Here is a 27,678-nt window from a genome sequence, read left to right as displayed (position 1 = left end):
GCTAACCTGCCCAAGTTGTAAATTACCTTAATCGCCCGTAGTTTCCGCCAGTTAAATGTTGCCAAACGAAGAGCCAAGAAGTCTTTTTTTTCTTTCAAAATCGTACTTCGTGTTCAACTCTTTAAAGCCAAAGAATTCAATCCGTACCGCAAAGAAAACTCAACACCTCACCATTACAAAGATCAACTGGTTAACGCTGTTTGCAGTTGGAATCATACGAAATATATAATCGAAATCTGAATAATTACTAATTTTTAAAGCAGATTGTACACACGGTTACCAAACAGCCCGCTTTGACAGGTTAATAACAAAGTAAGTGGATTTACATACACAGAGAGTTTTATTGAAGGCATTTTTTTATTCATCCTCTCTTTCTGATTATCGATTATGTCTATCAGTCATTTATATTGCTTAGACCTTTTATTATTTTGAATAAGGGGTTACGCTTCGCACTGATTCATATTTATCATTCGTTTATATTAAATATTTAAAAAACCCACTGTGACTTTAATAATCAATAACAATTCATTTTTTATTTATAGATTTCATGAGATGATATAGTTGCGTCATATTGTGATAAGTACATATTTGTTTAAATATTGTCAGTCTAATCACAATAAAATTCCTATTAAATATTAAAATATTACTATAATTAACATTTAAATATTTAAAATATATTAAAATGTATTAAAATGATGTTCTCTATCGAAATGTTCGATTTACATTAGAACATCACTAAAATAAAAATAAAAAATATATAAAAATATAATTATAGATTTCGTATGATTCTCACTGCAAACAGTAACCGTGTTCTTAAACACCAAAGCTGATCACAGGTAGAGATACTAAAGAATTTCCATAAACGTCTCTATTCGATTAACACGTTTCCAAAATGACATAATTTTCTGAATGTTTCTAAACCAAAAACACGATACTCAACAGTCCCCACCGTGCTATCTACATGTCCAGTCCAGTACTCACCCTACTTGACTTTAAAAACTTATGAAAACTTATGAAGCAGTTGAGCGTGAATGTAGAACTTTGTTCAGTAATTTTTACTACGTTTTGTGGCCTTGTCTCATGCATAATGCATATCAAACCTCCTGCTTGTACCCTTAGGTAAGAATCCACCCCCCCCCCCCACCCCTAACATCATGTGTGCAGACACGCTCGAATTATTTCTGAATTAACCACAAAACTGTATCAAGTTCATGTGGTTGACAAAGGAATAACAAAAAAACACCATTTTCAACAACATGTCGAAATTACATTTGAAATGACACCACAAATTTAGAAAAAAAATTAACCCGGATTTATATATTTTCTCCCTAACCAAAGTGCCGTTTAAAACAGCTGTTAATTTTCTAGGTTCCCTGTCAGTCTAACGAGATAGAAGACTAGTTCAATGAGACATTACAACCATTTTGTCTTACACCATCACAAAATGGAGCCAGATTTTTCCTTCTTTCTACAATGGGGGGGGGGGGGTGAGAATACGTCTCTGTGGAACTACGACCATCACGCAGATGACACATGAATGAATATGGAACAGCTGTGGAATGAAATTTATATGGAAAAACCGAGGGACTCCGAGAAAAACATGTCACAAAGTCATTCTCCATCAAAAGTCCCACTGAACTTCCCCGGCCATGAAGTTGGGCCTTTTTGTGTATTATAACAACTGTGATGCGATTTCATTTGTATCAACTGCATACTTATAAGAGATATTATATTTAACGAGAGGGGGGGGAGGGGATTTTCATGCTGTGAAGGTTCCCAGGCAGTGCCCGTTCGTCCTACTAAAGTTAGGTCGAAAATAAGGTAACGAGTTGGAAATTTGAGGAGTTTAGAGTGGTAAGTGTATATTGAATTTTGAATTTTTATATTAAACTTGGGGGGCAGAACTTGATGGAATTTTAATGGTAACATGAATAAGATGGTTTATCACAGTCTAATTTAAATTTGAGCTAATCTCAGGGGAAACTTTCACACAATTTATCACGCAGAAGAGAATTTTTTTTTTCTTATTGTTTACCGGCGTGTTTTGAACGAAAGGATGTAAACATAAGAAAGAGACAAAGAAAATGAGAAACGACGGAACAAAACAGATACGAAAGTGATAACGGGAAAGGTGAAAGAGAATGAGGGGTGAAGACATGAAATAAATCACTGCCCGTCAAATTTCAACGGGCATTTTTACTCTAATTTAACATAGATTTGAATAGGGGAGCTTCCAGATTACAGTTGACTTCCGATTATTCGTGTTGAGGATTAATCAGGGTCTATCAGGTTACAAGAAAATTAAAAAAATTAATTTAGAAGATCTTTTATAAAAGTCAGAACGCTTAAACAAGAGACTAATAAATGTATGTGAGTATTCATGTCGTGTACGTAATCTATTTGACGCAAATGAGGACAATTTTTTAACCAAGATTTAAACTTGGTCACGTTTCTGCTTCGTGAGGGACTTTCAATTCTACGCCAGGCGGAAATGTACACTGACGTCAGCGATCAGCGCTACTTCCGCCACCACCAGCTGTTTGCAAAGCGTAATTGAATTCTGATTTATTCAGTGCAGAAGGCGAACACACTGTACAATGACTTCTCAGGCTTGTCACCTGACGGCTTATTTATGACGATGTATCAACTGATAGTGTCATAATTATTTTTCAGATAATGAAATTGGGCAAGGCCGTGGTCTAGGCAACACGGAGTTTTCCTCCGGGGGCTTCCCCGGTTTCTCCGTGGCATCCCATTCACACACAGAAGAAGGCAATGGCAAACCACTTCTGGATCATCTGCCAAGAACGTATATGAACAGGTCCCAGTCCGAGAGAAGGATGGAAGGATCCTGTTCATATGGACCTGTCGTCAGACAGAACACTAATAATAATAAGATGAGGTAGTCTAGCGGTTAGAACGCTGGCCTTGTAATCCTGGGGTCTCGGGTTCGATTCCCGGCGGTGCCCGAATTTATAACTTGTGTTGGGCAAGGCCGTGGTCTAGGCAACACGGAGTTTTCCTCCGTGGCATCCCAACAATTACTCCATTCACACACAGAAGAAGGCAATGGCAAACCACTTCTGGATCATCTGCCAAGAACGTATATGAACAGGTCCCAGTCCGAGAAAAGGATGGAAGGATCCTGTTCATATGGACCTGTCGTCAGACAGAACACTAATAATAATAATAAATAATGAAGGAAAGTCTTTTAACAAGAAACTACAAATCTAAGAAAACATCATCTCTCTTTTCGGGACGTATTTACAATAGCGATGGCGCTTGCAATGACCTCTGAAACGTCGGTAAACTTCTACTAGACTACACGGCGCTACAACCCAGAAGACAGCCATCTTCAGACTCATCACCGTAAAAACCTCAAATCTCACTGAATGCAAATCTTATCGTGACATGAAAATCATTAAGGCTGGATTTATTCTCATGCGTCCAACGTAAAAATTACAGCGACATGTTTCGGTCATATGTGGCCGTCTTCAGGTTAAAAACCAAAACTAAATTGAAATAACCCTAATGCACAAATTAACTTCACAGGATAAATGCATTGTTAGTAAATTTTAAAATATCGTGGTTTGTAAAGGTAAGATTTATACTTTTGGTTTAAAGTGATGGTGGATGGACAGCGCAGAACTGTACCACTTAATTCTATAATTATTATTAAGAATTAGTGTAGCATGTACGTCAAATTTAACGGGATATAAATTACCGACAAACGCACATTCCACAAGACCACAGTCTCATATTCATTTCCTGCTACCAGAGTCGCTACTGTCAGATATTATTAATTTCAATTTCTGCAGCATCGTACGAACTACGGACTCGTCTAATCAATCTTGACGGAGATTGACTATTATATTAGGCATACACAGATCGATCAATTTGCATTTTACCCTAATTACTGCTGTCATCGTATAACAAAGACCTCATTTAGACTCAGGCGAAGGCAGGATCAAGTTTCACATTAACAATTCACGTTCAGTTTATTTTATCGAGTATTCTGTTAATTGTCGGTAGAGATATCTGACCAATACGCTTCTCGTGGTTAAACAAACCCAGATTTAGAACGAGTGATCAGAAAATCAAATTCGTCACACATTCGTCCCCAAAACCTGACACTTGTTTCGTCTGAACGTTTTCATTAGCCTTTCGGCTTAAGGCAAATCGTTAAACCACACCAACAAAGGCGTCGTATTCTGGAACTCGTCTTTACGTATGATTCGATACGTAACACGAACCCGAAGATTCAGCTTGGCTGTCTCACCCTGTAATCTTCCTTGTCGGGTACAGCAAACACCTTATGAGAGGGTAGCAAATACATGCTGAATACGAAGGGGGTGGATCTCCCGGAAGATGGTGGATTCAAGGGGAGTGCTGTCTTGTTACCATGGTTACCAAGGATCATAGTGGCCCCTGCAGACGATACGTTTTGTGTTGAACCAAATGTCAGGAAGGTATTAAATGGTAATATTACATCCGTCACTTCAATAATTGTAAGTGGGGTCAAGAAAATGTTTTTATAACTTATAATTATTATTATAATTTCAGTTATCCAGCGACAATGTGACTGTGCATAAAAATTTGTTTAAAGGAGCGTTCATCTGTGTCATGAAGTTGGCTGCATTCGACGTAGTATCGTTCGTTAGTGGGCAACGATATGTAAAACTTTGGTTTAATGATCTCTGCTTACAATTCTGAGAATTGAAGTGAAAAACATGGTTTCTAACCGTGTACATAAAATACCTCTCTACCGAAAATAAGTTTCGGTACCAAGGATAAACACCTCTTAAAATAATATTAAAATGTTTTTAAAGAGAAAAACGTTGCTCCTTATTTAATATAATTTTTCTGAACCGTTAGTAGGTTTCGTGAACTCGGTGACAGACCTTCGAGTTCTTTAAAAGATAAGTGTTCCTCTACTAGCAGAGTTTATTACTAAATTTTCAAGAAAATCGTCCTCTATATTAAATAACTAGTCCGCCACTGGTCCCTATCGTAAGCCAGATGAAGCCAATCCACACCCTCTAAAACTATTTCAATAAACTCAATTTTAATATTATCCTCCCATCCTCATCTAGGTCTTCGAAGCGATCTCGTCCCTACATATTTCCAAACCAAAATTTTGTCTGCATTTGTCATCTCCCCTACGCGCACATGTCTCGAGTGTCTCATCCTTTTTGAAATTATCATCTTAATAATCAATTTCCCATTGCTTAGTTTGTTTTAAAGAACCCATCTAAGACTGAGCTCTGCGTAACAATAATTTTTTTACGGTGGGAAATTGTTAGCTCTCGGCCAATTGCACAGAAAAGTGAAAAACACTACATTTAACTGAGATAAACGGATAAACTTTTGGCTAACAAGGTTCCCATGCAGTGTCCGTTCGTCTTTCTGGTAAAGGTAAGTTTAAGAGGAGATAAAATACCATTGGTTATCTAGTGTGTGAAAAAACTATAAAGTCTCTGGCTTACGAAGAGAACAGTGACTTCAGCTATCAACAAGTCCTGTTGAAGATCCGTTTCTCGCCACGTAATCATTCCCCTTACTTGGCACTTGCTTTGATCTTTCTCACACACAAAAATTTCTCTCGCCCCTTCTGCATCCATCATCCATTATTCCCTTCATTTGATCTTTCGTTGTTACAATTTCCTTTTCAATTTGCACCGTTAAAATATCTTTGCTCATCTCCTATTCTGAATCTTCAGTTTTCTCTAATTCCCTACCATTCATACAATCCCTTTGTTCTTTCTACACATTCCCCCTTTCTTCCACACAGACATTTCTATTTCAAAACGGCGTCTCAATCCCTCAATCAGCAGATTCAAACTCGAAAAGGGGTTCATTAAATGACAGTAATATACAGCCGGTGACTTGCGCTGTCGAGTGTCGATATACAGGGTGAGAAAAAGTGAACTTTAAACTTTTAAATTAGCACAGAAAACAAATACGGCGTACTTTGAACTTTACACCTACACCAGCCGATAGAAAAACTCCCAAAGTTTCTTTTCAAACGACCCGGTTAATTGTAATTGAGCGCACAAACCAGATGGAAGCACTAGTTTTGAAAACCCCCGAACAGATGAATTAATGCATCCTGCAGTTAGAGAAGAAAGCCTGTTAACAGCTGTGATGCAGTTTGCACACGATTTCACATGGAACCACCAAGCCAAATATCCATTTATGTCTGGTACAAGAAATTCAAATCGCAGCTGCCACAATTTCCAACACTAGGGACAATGGATTATCGTATCGATATCTGCACAGAAACAGACTAAAATACGAGACACTATTTTAAAACGTTTCAAATTGAATATGACAGTACATAAATAGCAGGCACACAGAACCAACTATTCAAACAGCCGAAGGAAAACCCGAGTAACAAAATAGCATTGTTTATTTTAACCGTGTAATCACAATAAAATATTTATTAAATATCAAAATATTATTACTATAATTAACATTTAATATTTAAAATATTTAAAATATATTAAAATATATTAAAATTAAATCAAACATTTTGATAGAAAGAGCATCATTTTAATATATTTTAATATATTTTAAATATTAAATGTTAATTATAGTAATAATATTTTAATATTTAATAAATATTTTATTGTGATTAGACGGTTAAAATAAACAAATACAATCATCACAATATGACGCAACAATATCACCTCAAAAATAGCATTCAAAAAGTCAGAATACCTTTAATTCAAACTGGGATTCTACTGAAGAATGTGACTAGTAACCGCTGAACTAACTGGCCTGCCATAAAATCGAGTGTCTGCTCGCTTATAATTTAATTACATGTTAATATGCTCAACATTTTAACAAATGGTATATGAGGTGAGAGGATAAAGCTGTATTCTGATAAGCCTTTAAAACAACTGAGCTGATCAGAGCTAAAGCGACATAACTCAACGTGTTATAACAGTAATATTACACGTGTACATATTTTAATTTATTCACAGTAACCAATAAAATATATGTTACCTGAGACTAAAAATATTTATTTCAGAACACACCCAATTACCCTACATGGTTAATCTGGTATTTACTACTACAAACCTCGTTTTATACGTAGTTAAAAGAATGACTTAAATTACTTTAGCTCTGAGGACTTCAATCGTGTTAATTTCTGTGTATTATTTTTTTCGCTCCCTTTGCACACTTTTTATATCCTCTCTTTATTAACCGAGAAAAACATGTCATGAGGCGAGGAACGTAGTCGTTGGGGGGTGGGGTGGGGTGGGGGGAGAGACCTAAATCTCTCGGAACAAAATTCCCTGACTTTTAACACAATACACGACGTGTGTATTCATAACGGATAAGAGAAACTGGACATTCTTCTTGAATAAATGAGCTGAGTTTCAAACTCAATTACGGATATAACACACCCTTTCTTCAAAAAAAAAAAATCATACGCGAAATTAACAACTTTATAAAATGGTAATTTTAATTAACTTTAAATACCTCCTATGTATATAATGACGTGGCCTTAATTATGCCTGATTTGGTTTTACTCACATTACACTAATCGATCTGGTACAACGTTTAAAAACGATTACTTACATTTAAAGTAGTTAAACACTTAGGTTAGGTTGTTAGGCTAGCTTAGGTTAGGCTAGGTTAGGTTAGGTTAGGTTAGTTTAGGTTAGGTTAATTTAGGTTAGGTTAGTTTAGGCTAGCTTAGGTTAGTTTAGGTTAGGTTAGGTTAGGTTAAGTTAGTTAGGTTAGGTTAGTTTAGGTTAGTTTAGGTTAGGTTAGGTTATGTTAGGTATTATAATACTGTCTTTGCATATTGTGTATGCTGTTATATCGTTTAACGTAAAAATGTCTTTACGTGTCTAAAATTGACATAATTTTTATTAAAACGAGACAAACCAAACCCTTTAGAGCCCAGTGGTAATTATATGTCCCACAGGGTTCAACAGTCACTTAACTAAGCATTCATTTTGTATTTATGGCTTTTGCACAGTGATTATACCCTTGTTAACCAGTTGATGTTTAAAATGGTCGTGTGTGCGGTACGAGTTAAATTCGTTATCAACAAAATGATTTAGAGGGCACTAAATTCTTACGCTTATTTGGTTTAACAAATGTGAGCTATAAGTATTCATACGCCCAAATGTTAACTTTATCTCAAAATTCTCAGCATTGCGTCCTTCTCGAGCGATTTACATGCCACTATTTTATATTTTTAGACCAAATATCTTCCAGTATACAAATAAGTTGATACGCCCTTGTCGAATAATGCATTCGATAAGAATATGGGCTCGATAAAGCTGATGGTTGCCCTCCTGAACAAGTTACATCACAGCAAAGAGTGACTACATTATGAAAGCGCATAAAATTTTTGGTCGGAAAATACGAAAGAAACCACGTTGGATAATATTAAAATGGATCTTAAAATTATACATAAATATTTCGTTCAATTTTAAATATGCACTACTGTAAATTATTTTTATGAATAAAATTATTTGGGTTTAGATTTATTTTGCAAACTTTATGTCAACTTTACTCATCAAATTTAAACACCCAGCTAACTTCTTTTAATGGTTTATTAATTATATCAGTCTTATATATTATTTTATTTTATATATTATTATATTTATTATATTATTTTCATTTACAGGTTAATTTAATATATTTATTACATTTCATGTCAGAAGAATCTTGTTAATTTAGGTAAACTGTTGTTTGTTTCGTAAGTAATATTATATTTATGCAAATGATACAATGTATCCTACGTTATTTTAATCCGAAAGATCTACCACTGGACGCAGATACAGAGAAAATACTATTTCAATTATTCGATTAACACGGCAATAAACTTTATTTTTCAATATAAAAGGGAAATTTCTAAAGAAAAAGGGATTCACTTAAGTCGGTCAACAGTTGTAATGAGTGTAGAGTTATCTTGTGTAGGGGGCACCTTGGGGGTCGGTTCAGCGACCTCCATACAGCGCAGGAAGTGGCCCGCGTGTGCGCTGAGCTGTAACAAGCCTATCTGACGACTCTGACCAAAAACCCAGGGCACTGAAGCTGTGGGCTGAGACCCAGGGCACAGCAGAGGAACTCCGAATGACACAGAACCTTTTTACGTCGATTTCCAAATTTCTCTTCTCATTGATTACTTTCTGACTAATTTAAAAAAACTCCCTTTCAGCTATATCTGTTACGCAGAGTCACATCTAATGTTATCTGACGTAGAACAAAACTGTTGTAGCCTACTTTACGTCACGTCTAACCGAGTGGCTGAGAAAAACCGACTAAACCACAGAATTACAGCAGATTAATCAGGATTTCAACTGATAATCTCACGATTACAAAGAATTAAAACGCAACGATGGACTGTAAATAACGTGGTGGTAAAAATGCCTTCAACCCTTTTAAGCCGGATATCTCTTAATAGCATTTGATTCAATCCGTACCTCAAAGAAAAAATAACATTTAACTATTGTAAAGATCAACTTGTTGATGCTGTTCAAGGAATAAATCCCTGTTTGCAATTGGAATCGCCAAAGCTTCGGAGAAACATTATATTTCCATCTTCAGAGCTGAGATATAAGCGAGTTTCACTCAATTTCTTACCATTTAACCCAAAGTTTGCTACGAAACTCTTCATTTTTCCCATAGATTATATTTATAGATTTTCTTTTATTCTCAGAGTGAACACCATTAACCATCTAATCCTTGTAACATAGGCAATCTTCGTTTGCTTTAAGGTACGAACTAAATTTTTGTATATTATATACATTAATCATAAAGTCGAAATTCCTTTGGCATTGTCTCTGACTCAAGCTTCAAGCATTTGCCATCCTGGCGCCTCCAGCCTCATTATATAACCTTATCAAGACGAACGAGCATTGCCTGGGAACCTTATAACAGACAGATGCTATTTCTACTATCCTTCCCAGTTTCCAAACGGCCAATAACACGAATTGTTTTACGTATTACCCGTAACATCACACGACGACACTAAAATGTATAGTCAGATGTCGTTAAAACATTTTAAAAGACAAGACGTTTCTAAATCAACGTTCCGGGGATATAACAGCGTATGAAACAGACGTAATGTTAGATCAAAGCGATTAAAAGAGAAAGAAAAAATCTCAAAATCACGTGACGAGAAAATAACCAATGGGATTGTTGGTCTGACCAGTGAACACAATTTCATTTCACAAATCGTGGCGAAAAAAAGTAAACATGACAACGAGTCACGTGATGAAGGGCATCGACGGACGTCCCAAAGCGTCGCTTATACTACATACCACACAAATCTATTTATTTAATACGCGATGTTGATTGGTTGGTTATCGTTTTCTGTTGTCGGAGGATTTTGGACCTTACGGGTTAATATCTATGATTGTGCGTGTGGTTATAACAGTTGCCATGGTAATGCTGTGACGATGATTGAACGTAATGATGCTGATAAGGGATTTTGGACACTGTGAAATAATATTTGGCAAGCTATATACAAGTCTTTCCATACAACGCAGCACACTTTTTATAACCTTGACATGATATTGTATTTCAGATTGCGAAATATTAAATTGTATTATATTCTTAATTAATTAGTGATTTTAAATTTTATTTGGACAAAATTGATTAATTTTAATTCTTATATGCTGCTTGTAGTAACAACGCATTGAAAAATTTCGACTGTTCAATGATCCATGACCTAATATAAACATGCACTTGTAAACAACGTAGCAAAGCAGATATTTAAGTGCCATCACTTCGTAGATTCTTTAATTAAACAAACATAAGAAAAAAAATTAAATTTGTATATGTTTATTTGTTACACTCTTCGTTAAAATGTGTTTCAAGTTCTGCATGACAGAAAATTTCCTGGCAAATCACACGAGGACTTTTACAATTTGAGAGATGCATACAAAATTTTGGTCAGAAAATCTATGAATCCGCTTATAACACCAAGGTATAGATTGGAAGATAATAAGAAAATGGATTTTGAAAAAAAAAAAATGATTTGAAATCGTGGACTGGACTGATGTGGTTCAGTATATTTACCAGTGAACATACAGGGAATTTATTGATTGCTCCAGCGACTATCAGCTTCTCAAGAAAAACTCCCTAATGGAGTTTGTCATCACAGACAAATGACGGTATTAAAAATAACTGTAAAATTATAAATGAAACTTATAAACGTTAAGAAAATAATTTCGCAAACGCCTGGAGGCACCATAACACACGAAAAGTCACATTGAAGCATTGGAATCGAAGTTCTGAAATGTAAAGATGAGTTCACTGGCAATAAAACTTTGTTGTTTACGAAGTCAGTTGGTACAAGCAACATCAAACTACAATCCCTCTTTGTAGAGGAAGCCTACAGAAATTTCCCTAGTTGGATTATATCTGTCTGAACTTTGTTTGGTTCAAACTTCACATCAAACGCGGTTAACAGATTCAAAGTTATGAGCACGCACATATGCTGTGTGTGTGTGTGTGCATTATTTTCACTGACAACTTCACAGATATATGAAATATAGGGGATTTTCCAGTTTAGTTTCCCAGATAAATATTTCAGAATAATATTAAAGTAGATATTAGAAAAATATAAGGTGAAGATTTTAATTTAGTAATTCATGGTATGGCCCAACGGCAGATTTTCTTGAACACAAAATTAAGAAGAGAGATTCTTGAACAGCTAAGAAACTATCAACAGTACAAAAAATACCCATCGTAACCCACAGTAGAGAGATTACCTCCCATGCTTCGTACTATAAAGGTCTCTGATTCAAATATGGATCCAGTGGTCAGTTATGCATGGATTCTTGTGGTCTTTCTCAGGACCTACATAAAAATTCCGTAAGAATAATGGCTCTAAATCTCACCAATGTCGATCGCTTTCAGCAAACATACAAGGATCATATATATTCACATTGTTAACCGTTACTCCAGCGATATCGAAGAATTTTATGACCGCAAAATACAGCCACTAAAATTTTTAACATAATTTGTAATAAAATCATAAAGTTTCTGGTTCTTCTGGGAAGAAAATTGTCAAATATACTTTCAATCAACATTTTTTTTCAAAACTGAGGACAAATAACAGGTGTGATTAATATTTATATTCACACAGAAGAAATGGGTTAAATCCTGACGAGTATCCTTCAAAATAATTCCTGTAAATGATATTGTAAAGAAAAATGTTCTTGGGTTTAGGGATGATAATTTTTTCCTATGATATTCAACGAGATACATATCACTATCAGACCTAAGGTAACCTTTCGTGGAAGGGCTGATAAAGACTGAAAGTATCTGTCGAATTTCCTGACAGTAACTGAGGAAACTCTGCCAGATTAATACACTAAAATTTTAGTATCTTTATACATTTATAGCACACTCATTCCACATCAGTATCTTAACTTCGTTACCTTGTAACAATAATCACGAAATCGACGAAAGAAATCACGTACTGAGCCCTTTATAAAGTTCCCTCAATCACAGATAAAGATAGCAGTTTCATTCCATTACAACCGGTGATTTACATTGCAGCAGAACGTAACAGTTTACCCCCCTCCCCCTTCCCGACCCATTCAAGATTCATGATCAAGCCGATCGGCGCAGTATCAACTGATCCAACTTTCATTTGGAAGAAACCCGAATTTAAATTGACTCCTCTATTGCTAGGTTAATTGAGAGATAAGTTACAAATCTTTCTCTCTGAATTTCATTTTAACATTGTTCACGATCGTTTCCAATCTCATTTACTGTTGTTCAAGCATCGTAACGTTGAAATAAATCTCACATAAAAATTAAACGTAATTTGTAAAAGATTTTTAAAAAAAAATAAAGAAATTTTCTGTACGCTATTCGTTGAGGGGGTAACCACCAAATTTTAATATCCAATATTTCTGCGCTTTGCCGAGAGTGTTAATTGTAATTATGCCATGTTTCTTAAAATAAACATCGATTCTTTCCTTATACAGTGTTAAATCATCGACATCTGTAATGCAGACACGTTTTCTTTTCGGTACGGACTGAATGTATAAATATCGTGCTTCAACTGTCAATCGGTCAATAAATACCCAGTGAACATCCATATATCCTTTCTCTAATATCCACTTTAATATTATCCCCCATGTACGTTTATATCACACTGTTTCCACCTGGATCATTCAACATTTCATACCCGTTTATTATTTCGCGCTACACGAACCATATTCAAACACAGATATTATTTTCCATTTATTCGATATCAAACATAATCAATCCGTCTCTCGTAAGATCGCCTCCTTCCAAACCCTTACTTACCCGTAATTCCTGACAATCCCTTCGTCTCGTTCGATTTTATGTAACCTCTATTAAACCTCGAAAAGTGTCGTTATGTAACATAATAATTAATCGATTAAGCCTCATTGTGCAAGAACGTCTCTATCGATTAGTTAAATACTTTTACCTCTGGAATGTCAGTTAAAATTCTTCTCGGCCCACGTCTGATATCTGGTGTATTAAACTAAGTATATGTGGAATTTTCAGTTTCACTTCATGTAAGGTCTACTCAAAGCATAGATGAGAGTAGATAAAAATTCCCTCAAAATCTTAAAAAAAATTATTAAAAATTTATAAAAAAATGCCCACTTCCTGTTGTTCTATACAAGGACCCATCCATAACAACCCATCGTTTCCTAAATAAATTGTAACAAATGAACGCACAGTAATTATAATGTCTTTCGATATATTTCATCTCTAAAACTACGCGGCCAGAATGTTTAGAATTCCTGGTTCGGATTCTCGAGGTCTCGGCTTTAAACCTCCACCTGGAAAACGGCCACCAAAAACACGCTTATCGGCCATGTTCTCCAGTCTTCCAGGCAAATTACGGGATAGTACTTTAAATTAGGCCATAACAACTTCCTTCCAAATCCTTTCAAATTCATTATTCATCCTATAATTCAACGCTATATAGTTTGAGCAAATATCGAATGGATTTCAATTACATTTTGCATTTTTAATCTACACTAAACGCAGTAGGGAAAATTTAACTTTTGTCGGTACAAATAAATTCTACTTCGACGCCTAAATAAAACTTTATAATTTTTTTCAAAAAAAAAATCACGACATTAAAAGAGGAGACAACATTAAAATAAACCACTAATTAAATTATAGAAATAAATGGGCAAACTGTTTATAGCGAGTAGATGCTATAAAATACATGAAAGATTTATTAATTATAAACCATTTGTGTAAAAGAGACGTCTGAAATCATAAAAAAATCAGTAAAGGTAAAGTTTTGTGATGGAGAGACAAGACGACATAACAAAATTAAGGAGGGAATAAACAAATAAATAAATATTATTAAATTAAGACTCTCACACGCTCGAGGTACAAATTCCCAACGAGAAGTGAACAAGACATTCTAAAATTCGCGCTGCGTATGAACTTTATAAAAGCCCTGTCTCCATTCAGAAATTGTGGACTAATTAGTTCTCATGTCCTGTAGTAGCGAGTAGGATTTGGTCTGAATGTACGTTCACTTGTATTCCTCTTAACTGTGTATTATAAAACATTATAAATTGCACACAAAACACAAGCAGGGTCATACTTGAACACTGGTATGACAGGAAAAGGCATTTGCGCTGTAAAATACAGGGCTTATCCTAATAATCTCCTGTTTAAACAAGGCTCTAGAACTGTGTGCTACAGTCAGTGGAAAATTCAAACTGCACAAAAACACAAACAAACTCAGAAAAACATACGAAGGCTCTGTACCGATTAAGCTAGGACTATACACAAAGAAAGGTCACCAGCTATTTATTACTATCAAGAGCGTATGACACGGAGTTGGACGAGTGAAACTTCTTGTGTTGAAAACTAATATAATTTATCGCAGAATTATCTTTACAAATCGCAATGATGGTATAACATTTATAAAAAAAAATTATAAAATAAAAACAAAATTAAAACCTTAGTGGCGACTGAAGCCAGACTCCGCCAGAACCTATCCTAGGCCCCACTACAGTCCCATTTTCATATGTTACTACCAGATTCGCCACCGTCAGAAATTATTTTAAATTTCCGCCGCACTCGTCGAGTCCAGTGTGACGGGCACTGGCTATTATATTATGAGTAGACAAGCGTAACAACTATCAGTTTCTCAACGACTCAGCGTACAGTCATTTATTACTCCTATTACTTCGTATTCGAATGTTTCCGGGGTTCAAACCTCGGCCCCACAGACTTGTTACCTTAATTTTGGGATTTTTTCCTTAATTTCCCTAGTTAAATTTGAGGACAGTGCCTGAATTTAAGTCATGAGCGTCTCCTTTCATATTCTTTTCGATACATTATTCATTAATCAATCTATCATTCGACACTACATAGTCTAAGCTTCTCACAGTGTCATTAGATAAACCACATATAAATTATTATTAAATAAAGGAATTTCATTCCGTTGGTGATGGAAGTGCATGAGATGTGTGGAGAGCTGGGTTCAATCAGCGTTACAAGAACCGTCAAACAGTGCTCGACACGTCACGGTGACAGCTCAAACACATTATCATAGTACGTCCATGTCCACTTGATACTGCGTTATTCGTCTGCACCAACGATGACGCCTACCTGAAATGTTTAGACTACACGCTACACAGCACTGTCGGAGAAGTTGCCGTATGAGTACGGCGTACGAGCTGTCTGATTTTGAAGCACGCATGTCAATCAGAGGCGTAACGAATTTCTGAAGTACCGAAACCAGCTTAAAAGAGTTTTGGCACCCCAAAAGATACATTTAACCCTACTGATTGCCATGGTAACAACAGCTCAGCTCTGTCAGAAAGTTGACTAACGTGGCTTTGCAAATGACCGATTCAGTAACACGAATAAGAGATAAAAATTTCTTGGCCTTTCAAGTGAAACAATTACGTTTCAGGGCTAATAGAGTAAAGTCATGATTTGAGGATGATTTTACAGATTGAAACTTGGAGGCGAGGATAGTGGAGGATAGAGTGTTGCACAGGGCTGGTTCAGAAATTGTCGCTCAATAAAGCCACCGCCTCCTCCCACAGCAACAGACTCACAATATCCCGTCTTAATTAAACATTAAGACAACGTTTACAGTTAAGACGAACGTCCACTGACCATCCACATGCCTTGTCTTAATAGTGTCGGTGTGACTCGTACATTTTGAACGCTCTTAATAACAAGTTCCAGGAAGAATTATGGTGCCTTCTTTCCTATAATTCTTTAAGCACTAAGCCCAATAAGAGACAATGACTTAGGAAGAATAGTAGAAGGGGGGTTTAGGAGAAAATTATGGACAAAATTAAAGAATCTTTATTTAGAAGGGGAGAGAAATAGAATTCCTTTAAACAGATTCCCAAGATTGTCTCGCTTCTCCTACTGACAAGGGTAGAATAAGAGTGAACACGTTAGGATTGAAAACGAGTGTTGAAACATGAAGTTTATTTAAATAATATTTAAAAATTCAATTCCTACTTCAAAGAAAAAATCGCTGTTTCTTCTGAGAAAAATACAAAGTCCATTAATACACTTAGTAAGCAAAATGTAGAGTTATTGAATGTTAAGGCAGGTGACACATACGTATACCATCATGGCATCGGCAAAAGTTGTATATCTTTCAAATTCTTATTAAAATTAAAGGAACATTTATCATACGCCTCTCCCACCTCATAATATAGCAGGGAAGCCACTCTGACGTTATAATTAACGGTAATACATTGAAACAAACAATATCAGGCAGTGATAAGTTCATACAAAATTTCGCGAAAATCCGTTACCTAACACATGAACAAGTCACAAACCTATCTTATCTTATAAAGTACCAAATCACAGCTAAAATACGTTCACTCGAATCACCTTACTACAGAAAAAAAATTCATCTCTAGATTTCAGTAGCAGTTTGTTTGCCTTTTAAGTGTAATCGTATGACTCTCAAGCATTTAAACGATGTTCAATTATTACTCTTGCAACTATAATTCAATAACGCAGCCATTTATAAATACACATCATAATTCATTACACAATGCATACGTATCAGGAACAATTGCATCATGACTCGTAAATAATGTTTCCCTGAATATATTACTGTACGTACGTTAATATTCACATTCCACAATTCAATTCACATCAAATATCTTAACATCCGAACTCATATTATCGTTTCATATCTTATACTAGAGCCGTGATATAATGATTCCTGGCACCGGGTTGCGTGCGACGTAGTAGCAAGCCCCAGGTAAGCCGCAAGAGCGTAATGCCGTTTTAAGTTCTTGATCTTAACTCCAGGAGTCGAAGCGTGCAGTCGCAAGTCAGCTAGTTGGGGAAGGGGAGGGGGGGGGGTATCACGCTTGCTGGCTAACGATGCATTTTATCTGATCGGTTTTGTTATGTTGCAGTGTATGGAGTACCACTAAACCGCAGGAGAGAAACGAAGTAATTTTTATCTTTCGCCTTGAAAGCGTCAGTCTGGCTAATAATTTTACTTCTAGCAAAGATTTGACATGCTACAAATATCCAAGCGTGCTTAATCTTATGAAACGACTTAAATTCTAGTACTGTATTGAACTAATTCTACTGTTCACGTAATTTCAATGTGCACGACACAAAATAAAAATTCCATTGAAATGGATTCCCATGTTCTTCAGAAGCTCAAAGTAAATTACCTAATTACGAAGTACATGACCAAAATATTCATTACTGTGATCACAAAAGCCCACATGCTTTCCCTTTACTTAGCCAGATAAATCCAATCCAAATTCCCTAAGATTAATATTGATTCCCACTAAGTTTTAAGAACGGTTTATTCGTTTTTGAACGTTGGACATCGTCCATTGTCTGAGGTACATTTAATACACACGACGTTTCGGGAGTGAAATCTGGTCTCAATTTCATGTAACTGGCATTATACTGGCATTTTTTCTGTACTCTTAGTGACATCAGACTTTTCGAATGCTAGTATCTAACCACTAGACCAACGGAATGGCTCAGAAATGGTTGTGATTATAACCATTTATGTTTACGTCAAGTTTCTCTGTCCCGTAGTAGAGATATTCTTACGGTGTCAGACAGTGGTCGTTCTAAAAAAATGAAACAAAAGATGTCAACTCCTGAAACGTCGTCCAGAAGGAATACATCTCAATGTCCAAAAGTGTTTCTATTATTCAATATTATCCTCTTATCTACACCTATAATCGAAAGTTGTTAATCCCTAGAAGTTTCCCCACCAAAATTCTGTGTATTTCTAATTTTTACCCACAAGTTCATCTGAACGTCAGCCTAATTTTATATTTTGTTGAAAAGTAAACAATAACTTCAATTTTCTCTGAAAAAAGATAAGCGATTTTAGATTCTTAATGTGTCATTCGTGTAAAAATTACACTGTAATGATTCAAAAAAGACTGGTAAACCGTAGATAATTCACTTTTACGATCATAACTGCTTACATCGACGAACAAAACTTCCATCCCTCCAAATGAGTCAAAATGGCAGACGGTTTCGAAATTAAAATTCTCCATTTATTCCATTCTCAAGTGACAAAATATTTCTTCACATACCTTACGAAAATTTCCATTTTGAATGTACAAGTTTAGCCCAATTTATTATTACTTCGATCTAAAACATGATAACAAGGTATATTTTTACAAAAGGTTGCCATCATACCCAGGATAATGCCAACATAATAACACAAAAATTACCAGGACCAGGTTCTGAAGTGAAATCTGGTATAATTTATTATGAAAGTTACAATAATTTTGACGTAAAATGTGGCAACATGTCATTTGTTAAAGAGAGTCTCGCCTCTGATGAGAACAATTCAATGGCAATGTGCAATCGTATTATACAAGATTATCGATATGTCTCGATTGTCTGCAGCTGTCCCGTTCGAACACGAATAACGAACGACTCATTGAACAGAATAAAATACACAACTTCATGAAATTCAAAAGAACTTAGAGCCCACCTGGAAATACTCTGCGTGAATGTAGAAGTGTTTAAAGCATGTCAATCGATCAACAGATATCTAATCGAGTAGAGATCTCGAAAGGATTCATGAACAGAACTCGGGAATAAGAAACACGCAAACACCCACCTACATATTTCGAACCCCAAACGTTGGTAAGCCTGTTAATGATATAACAGCGTGTCTCAGACACAAGTAGAAAAATACAGTAATTAAAATCTATCAACTCAGAGATGATAAATAGACATCTAGACCTCCAATACTATATTTATCACCATCTACACTAATTTTTATATATTTATGATAAATTTCTGTCTAAGACGTCTACTTCAGATTGGTTTTTATGTAGTGTACTAGAAAATTCCCGTTAAAATAACGGTAATATCTAAATCAATTAAAACACACTGTCATAAATATTATTCCTTAAGTCCCAAAATCCAATGGTTATAAAAACACGTATCGATCTATAGACTTATAATACGCAATGTTGGTTGATGATCGTTTGCTGTTAAGGGATTTTGGGCCTTATGGGATACTATTTATTATGTGTGATGGTATTATATGTTTCATAAGCATTTAATTTTTTTTTTTCACTGTCCACGAAGTCTTACATCGAGGAAAAACACAAGATTCTATAATTTTTTGAAACAGATTAATTTTTTTTACGAGAATTCTGTGAATTTTGATGGTGATTAACTAATTAGGTATGCGATTTAAATAAAATGTAATGTTTTGTGATACATTTAAAAAGTACATGGCACTACTAGGGCTTACAAGAACGTACTATAAATAATTAACAACATTTCTGTTAAATTTTTATTAATGACTGATTCCTATTTATTTTCGCATGTAATTAAGGACTTCGGAAATAATTTTTCTTTCGTAATTGTAATTTATACTGACGGGTGTGAACGAAGAATTTTTTTTTTTTGGGGGGGGGGTGCTCCGTAGCAAACAGCATCCCCTTTTTTCGTCCATGGTGACAGTCTGTCAAATTATTCTCGAGGGTAGAAGAAAATGTTTCTCACGTTGTCACAGGATTTCAGAAAATTTCAAGAACAGTTCATTCAGATGTTGATAACGGGGGGAGGAAGTTGAACACTTAACCGCAGAACAGAGACAGAAAAGGAATTCTCTTTATGTAAAATTTGTCAGAGTGATGGATTTCTGACGAATACTAAAACTTCAAAACTGAAAAAAAAAATTTCCTCGGATAACTCTACTTATTTTTAAAGGCGTTGATAAAATGCACGCTTTTCGTGTAGCAAATCCATCTACAGAATTAGCGTGTGTTGGATGGTAAAGTAGTTTATTGTTTTCTGTTAAGGGATTTTGGGCCTTATGGAATATTTATGACGTGTAATGTTATGACTGTTGCCATGGTAATAATATTATAGGATTTTGGGTCTTAAGGGACAATATTTTTACCTCTATGTGTGTTTAATACTTTAGATTTTCTCGTAATTACTGACGGGAAATTTGTTAATTTTATTGATAAAATTTTAATTATATTATGACATTAGAAAACAAATTTCAAAAGGAATCTTGTACAGTAATTCATGAAGAAGAGTTTAAATTTTAAAGAACATTCCTTACTTAGTCAGACTCATTATTAACTACAATGCACAAAAACGATTAATATAAAATAGAAATAAAATTGCAAATGGGTTTAATACTACTGGAATATCGAAGACCTAAGTTAGTAAACTAATGAAAGTAAAATTAATTAAAAACAGATGAAGTATTTTTTTTTAAAAAAAACGACCAATAATATGCTATTACAAGAAATGCATTTATTAAAAGACAAAGTTTCTGTAACTTGAATTGGTTGTGACCTTGCTGGGTTAAACCTAACCATTTCCGCCGACATTGACAGATCGCTCAATTCTGAAAATAAATTTCCAGTCGTGATTTATCTGCACAGGGCACATACCAATGGCAAAGCACAGACATTACAGCACGTTACAGAGGAAAAATGCATTCACGACTGGAATTATTAATAAACATTTGTGTCAAAAGACGAAATAAAAATTCGTGATCTCAACGTATTTATCTCATATCGTTAAATACTTCTGTAAGAGATCCGCTAAAATTTTGACTGGGAATTACGTATTCCATATCCTTACACCTTACCTCTTTTCTCAACATTCTTTATCACTTCTATACCTTATATCCAATAAAAGTAATTCTAAAAGCTGCCTAACGGTAGCAACACTTGTAAAATATAGCGCAATTACCGAGAATTTGATAGCGTATGAGTTACACGTACAAACAACCACAAAACAGCATCTTAATACAGACAACATATAAACATTAATATCGATTACCTATTCGAAGTTATGGTACCAACCACACGTACGTCTAGCCGTCTAGACGCGAGAGGATGCAAACTAGCCATATCAGAAATGTCTGAATTTTATGCTAATAACTGCAAAGGGCTGAAATTCCTAGAAAAATTCACAGTCAAAGAAGGCTACTTTGGTATTTCCGAGGTTCATTCATGCTGGTGAGATCTGAGACTCTCACGAGGGTGACAACGAAGATGGCTGTTTTGTGGGATGTTGACAGACTATAAGCTAAAGGGGCCTTTTGGTTCACTAAAATGTGGTGAATTTGGTTGGTTCAGTAACTATAAGATTCTCGACAAAGACGCTGCTTCATGGAATTACTTCGTTCAAGACTTTGAGACATAAATATTTCCGTGGTCTATACTAGACATCAACAATTTTTTAAAACAATTTTCAGAACCTTTGAAACAGAAGAGAGAGAGAGAGAAAGAGGAAATTGGTGGGGGAGAAGTGAGAGACACTTCGATATCTGGGGGGGGGGGGGGAAAGAGCATCTTATAGCTAGAAGGTCCCCAGGCAATGCCCGCTCGTCCTTCTGTTAAGGATAAAGTAAGAGTGAAGGCGTTAGTGTGATGATTGGCATGAAAGACGGAATTTTGAAATTTTGTATTAGCGAAAGCTGAGGCTATTAATTTGGAAGTTTAATACATAATTTAGAAGTTCCTACTGAGGGGAGGGGGGGGGGTAAATTTTGACGGCGTTAAGGAGTGGTAAATTTTGATTAATTTAAATCGGGAGGGCTGCATGAGAAGCTTGCAGTGGCAACTTGGAACTTGGGAACCATCTCAGCATTTGCTTGAAGACAGAGGAAAACCAAGGAAAACCTGTGTCGAGATGGCTGAAACAGAAGGCGTACGTGAGTAACACCTAAAAATTCAGTCCGTACCGAGAAGAAAACACAGCAAGTCACCATTACAAAGATCAAGTGGTTAACGGTCTTAACGTTTACAAAATTTTCGGTAGAATTTTAAACTACATTTTTCAAATAATTCTATACCAAAAATTTTACCAGTAACCACCGGTTGGTTAAAAACATTACGTAAAACCAAACTCATAAAGACATGATGATGACTTCAACCCAGTTTTCTTTAGAAACTAAAGAACGAACCTGTAAAAGCAATCTCTACGTACGAAATGAAACATTTATTCCACGGGAATGGAGCAACATGGATTCTGTCTGTGTGGATAAAAATTTGTGAGCATTAATTTCGCTCGGGTTATATCGGAAGTGTCGTTTGTTTTATTAACGGGCTGCATCTTTTACCGAAAGACTAACAAACTTAAACCAGAACTCGCCTCAAGCTTGTTTGTTTTCTTTTCCTATCTCTTCATCTTTATTTACGTGAATAACAGAAATTTCGCATTGAAGATGTGTTTACGAAGATGAATCGATGATACATTATTTCTTAAAAGCATAAACTATTCAAAAACCAACGTTTCTCAGAATAAATTGTTTTTAAACAGTGAAATTCAACTGAATGTTAAAACTCCACACTATTTTCGTCTTAGAAATAATCGAATATTTACCTTTCGGGTTTTCCGAATCAAATTTCTGCAAGCATTTCTCATCGCTTCCATACGATCCACCCATCCCATTATTATTAACACCCTAATAATATTTCGCAAAGGGTAAAACTTACTAAGCTACTGGTAATTAATTATAATCCAGCCTTTTCTTCTCACATTCACAAAGACAATAGTAAGGAAATAATCTAAAATGCATTCAGCCTCATCTGTGTTGCTCCCCCCCCCCCCGGGGGGTCCTACGGCACTCATAAGGCACAAAGAAAGAGATAGAAATTGTTAATTAAGCTGCAAGCAGAAGGAAATTCTAACTCTGTTTAAAATATATTAAACTGCAATTAGTTGGCGAAGAAGATGCAGAAATGCCCGGGGCAGCGTAAATTAGGTCTGTCATTTAACCAAGCGTGCATTCGAAACAATGTTTCACTTTTATTAATTACAGGACAACTTCTATTTCAAAGATAATGGATTATTAGATCATTTAACGTTACTTAATGAACCTTAGATGCCACGCTGGCCTTGTAATCCTGGAGGTCTCGGGTTCGATTCCCGGCGATGCCCGAATTTATAACTTGTGTTGGGCAAGGCCATGGTCTAGGCAACACGGAGTTTTCCTCCGTGGCATCCCAAGAATTACTCCATTCACACACAGAAGAAGGCAATGGCAAACCACTTCTGGATCATCTGCCAAGAACGTATATGAACAGGTCCCAGTCCGAGAAAAGGATGGAAGGATCCTGTTCATATGGACCTGTCGTCAGACAGAACACTAAATAATAATACAATAATGAACCTTATAATTACAAAGCGCCATGAAACGACACCACACAACAATTAATAAAATTAAAACGCTTGGACACGGTGGGAAAATTATATATATAATTTAATAAGAATATTAACATTTAAATATATAATTCAGAGATTACGTAACATTCAAATGAATAACTACAAGTGATTAATCGAGAGGAAGTGGTCGTGGATTGTTTAATCCTTTAAAGATAAATCACATTTGAATAATAACGAAAAACAAATAGCTACATTTAAAAAAAAAATACTGGATCTCTGTTACAAAGAGCAGACAGTTAATAAAATGACGGAGGCCAACGGACTCTGGCCGTATGCTTTTTCAACTTCAAAGAGACACGCGTTAAAGGGTTATCAAACAGTCCCTCGAAATCACGCTGTCTCTACTACGAGGTCCTGTTAAACGACTTGGCCATGGTGCAAAACGGGCATAACTCCAAAAAAGCCATCAAATTATACACGGCGTCAAAACCCAGAACATAAAAATCACCTTCAACGCCGTAAGAAACACAAATCTCACACACTACATGTTACTTATCCCGTTTTTGTACCGAAGTCTTTAATCTAGTTCCCCCCCTTCTAAGAATTTTACGCAGATTCTATGATAAATACACGAGAAGCCTGAAGCTGTTCCTACGAAAAGCTTGTTAAAATAAAATATACAGAACATATAACTCTCTGCATCTGCTGACACAACATTAGACATAATAAATACATAAAAAAAATACAAGGAAAAATTATTTCCGAAGTAAACGCACGGATTAAAAGTAAATGTCATATAAACATACCAAAATTTGAATCGGTTGGATCAAAGAATTTTTAAAGCTGTATATCCAAAATAGCCCTATTTAACGACAACATTTTACACTCAAGCAACACATTGAAACTTTTAATCGGCTTTATTCACATGGGATTTGTTTCATCCATATCCAGTCTTGCGGTACCAGCTGCTATTATTAAATTGTGATTTTGAAACGTGCAGGTTACTGAAAGCAGCAATAAAAAGCTAAAATACATGGGACTGGGATGATGAGACGGACGAACAACGCTGAAAATGTTGACACGAACAGCCACAGTATTGGATTTTCGTGGAATCAGAAATGTTTAGCGGCAGGCAACTCTGCCCCACACAGGAAATGTCAAACTAATATTGAAAAACTTTGGTGCGATAAAGGTATAACTCCGAAACGACGAAATCATTCTGATGGTTAACCAACTCCATAATTTCCGCATTATAACCCTTCGAAACCGAAGCTCGTCTAAATAATATTTAATAATCCAGTCCGTACCGCGAAGAAAACACAACTCTTCACCATTACAAAGATCAAATGGTTAACGCTGTTTAAGGAAATAATCGCTGTTTATAATGAGACACGCATTGCGTATATAATATTTAAGAATTCAGTCCGTACCGCGAAGAAAACACTACACTTCACCATTACAAAGATCAATTGGTTAACGCTGTTTAAGGAAATAACCGCTGTTTATAATGAGACACGCGCTGCGTACATAATATTTAAACAGAGAGCTCGTACCGCGAAGAAAACACCACACTTCACCATTACAAAGATCAAATGGTTAACGCTGTTAAAGTAAATAAAATCAAAATAAAATGACGATTACAAAATGTAGAGTTAGTGATTGTTAAAACAGGTGGTACATATAATTACCACTTTGCTTTACACGGTTAAGAAACCTGCAGGTTGTTTCACAACAGCCCGCCACCGGTTCCTATCATGAATCCAAAACTGTTCCCTTAAGACCCATTTTAATTTAATCTCATACGTACGCCCAAGTTTTCCAAGTTTCGTCTTCGCCTCGAGCGTAATGACGTATAAATCCTTGTTTAATTTTCTGACACAACACAGATTATAAATGACTTAAGTGGTACTGGGAAAGTTCTTCCCATAGTTCGTCGGTTAAACCTCCTAATCACAATTAACCGTTCCTCCACACTGATCTATCACCGTCCCACAGCCCTGACCAACCAGCACATCACCATACCTCGATACTAAGTTAGGGGCTTTACCTCTGACCCGGAGCTCAGCTCGTAACTAACGTATCGGTTTAACCTGATCAGTCTTCTCAGAGTTCGATAATTTTTACCATTTAGATAGGAATATAAAAACTCTGTCAATAACTCTACTCTCATACCGTGTGTGATGCAAGAAGTCACTAATTACAATTTTTAAAGGTTTCGAGAAAGACTAGTTTAAAAGTTGTTATGGAAGTTCGATTAAACCGCACTTAACACAATATAAAACTTTGTTTATGTGGTAGAACGCCTAATACTTACTTCTTCTACACATGCTTCCAAACATTTCAATGAAACTGACAATCTAAATAAAAAACTAATACGTACCATATTTTGTTATGACAAAGCGAAAATAAAATGTCACAAACGGTGAAGTTTAGAATGGGTAGACTTCGTTTAAACACTACGCACTAAATTAAGAGAACATGGCTTGTACGTACCTTTTTAACGACATTTTTATAATGGTAGTAGTTCGGACAGCACGTGTGGCATATGAAGGACGTCACAAGACATGAACCACGAGGGAAATATGCCAGGTGTAGTCACAACAGTACATGGTGGGAGGGGGAACACAGCCATGAGCAGACACGAAACGTCACCACGACTTCTCTCCATTTTTAACACTGGTTTCTTTCCTGTGAAAGGAAACCCATCATGGATGCCATGATACGAACTGTAGCGTACACAGAATCGTACTGGATCGATCAACCTAGTACACTGTAATCCAATGTTATGTTAGCAACGCCACCATTCATAACACTGCCACAACACTTCATATCATTGTAAAAACACAATTCATAACAACTACACACAACACTCGCTGTGAAACAAGTCAAAAAAACTAACGCACTGAAATATTTCACAACGGAAACAGAACGCGATAAAAATCAATTCGCAAATGAAGTACGGTGCATCACACACACATATAAACACTCTGATGTTAGTCACAGAAACTTAACACGAGGTGTTCGTTCGATATTCAGACGTAGTAATTGCTACGGTCACAACACTGTCTTCGATAAATGGCGCTTACTAAATGTCGGGAGAGTTCGGATATCCGATCGTTGGCACTGAAAAGATGATGCAACTACGATGAAGCTGGTAGTATACAAGGAGAGATATGTTCTATGACCCCCACACCCCTTCTAATTTCGGGTGAAAAAAAATACGTCTCTACATACCACCATGAAGGGGGTAGGCGTATTGAGATGCTCCCCTGTTCCAAGGAAAACCTTGGATATGATGAAAATCAGAGAGTAGCAAAACTTATTGAAATTGCCGGTAGATGGAACTACTATACTGAGAGAAAGTGAAATAAAAAGGGTGGGGGTAAAAATGGAGGGGGGGATCCATTCTCCCCTCCCGCACACATACGTATAGGGACTATTTTTTTAATCAATCAGCTGCATAACCCCCATTTTAATTTTACTCGTCCTCTCTTCTGCAATGATCCTACAATATTTTCTACGGTAGGTACCCCTACAATCGCTGAAACGTCACGTTGATATATTCCGGTGTGATTGTAGTACACCAGGCAATACTAGTGGAATTTACAACTCGTGCATTTACCCCACTTACAGTCACTCCAATTATTCATTCATTCATTCATTATTACTCGCCAGCCCACACACTTACTCCTATAAACCACTATCCGTTCACTACCGCGTCACATGTATATGTTCACTTTGTTATACCAACGTATTCATTGGAACTCATCCACCATTTTTTTTTCTTGTTTCGTTATGGTAAGACTGCAAGCCGCATCCTTAATGTCTCATATACTAGCAGAGATATTACTTTAAAACATCCACAATTTCGACAACTTTTCTCGATACAATATACTAACTTGTATCGACTTAAACATGAAACTTGAGAAAAATTATCGATTTTATCTTATAGGGCGACAGTTCAAAAAATTATTTAATTCGTAATCTGTTTCAACTGGAAATATATCACATAGACAAGTTCCATCAAATATCCATAGTATTACTGACCTCTGACAAATA

The 27,678-nt window shown here is 35.8% G+C and overlaps 1 protein-coding gene across 7 annotated transcripts in view; it reads right to left on the bottom strand.

Annotated features, from left to right (window-relative positions):
- RhoGAP100F (Rho GTPase activating protein at 100F) overlaps nucleotides 1–26,934 on the bottom strand; it is a 109,944-nt gene extending 83,010 nt beyond the window's left edge. For all 7 annotated transcript variants that reach the window (XM_087359536.1, XM_087359539.1, XM_087359537.1 and 4 more), the window contains exon 1: nucleotides 26,113–26,934. The gene's annotated coding sequence lies outside the window, so the exon portion shown is untranslated. The remainder of the gene's footprint in view (nucleotides 1–26,112) is intronic.
- Between the last annotated feature and the right edge of the window lie 744 nt (nucleotides 26,935–27,678).

This window comes from Zootermopsis nevadensis, unplaced genomic scaffold, assembly GCF_977971745.1.
Source record: "Zootermopsis nevadensis isolate Lab colony 2312 unplaced genomic scaffold, Znev_1.0 Znev_ptg000031l, whole genome shotgun sequence".
Lineage (NCBI taxonomy): Eukaryota > Metazoa > Arthropoda > Insecta > Blattodea > Termopsidae > Zootermopsis > Zootermopsis nevadensis.
This window is presented reverse-complemented; position numbering and strand designations above follow the sequence as displayed.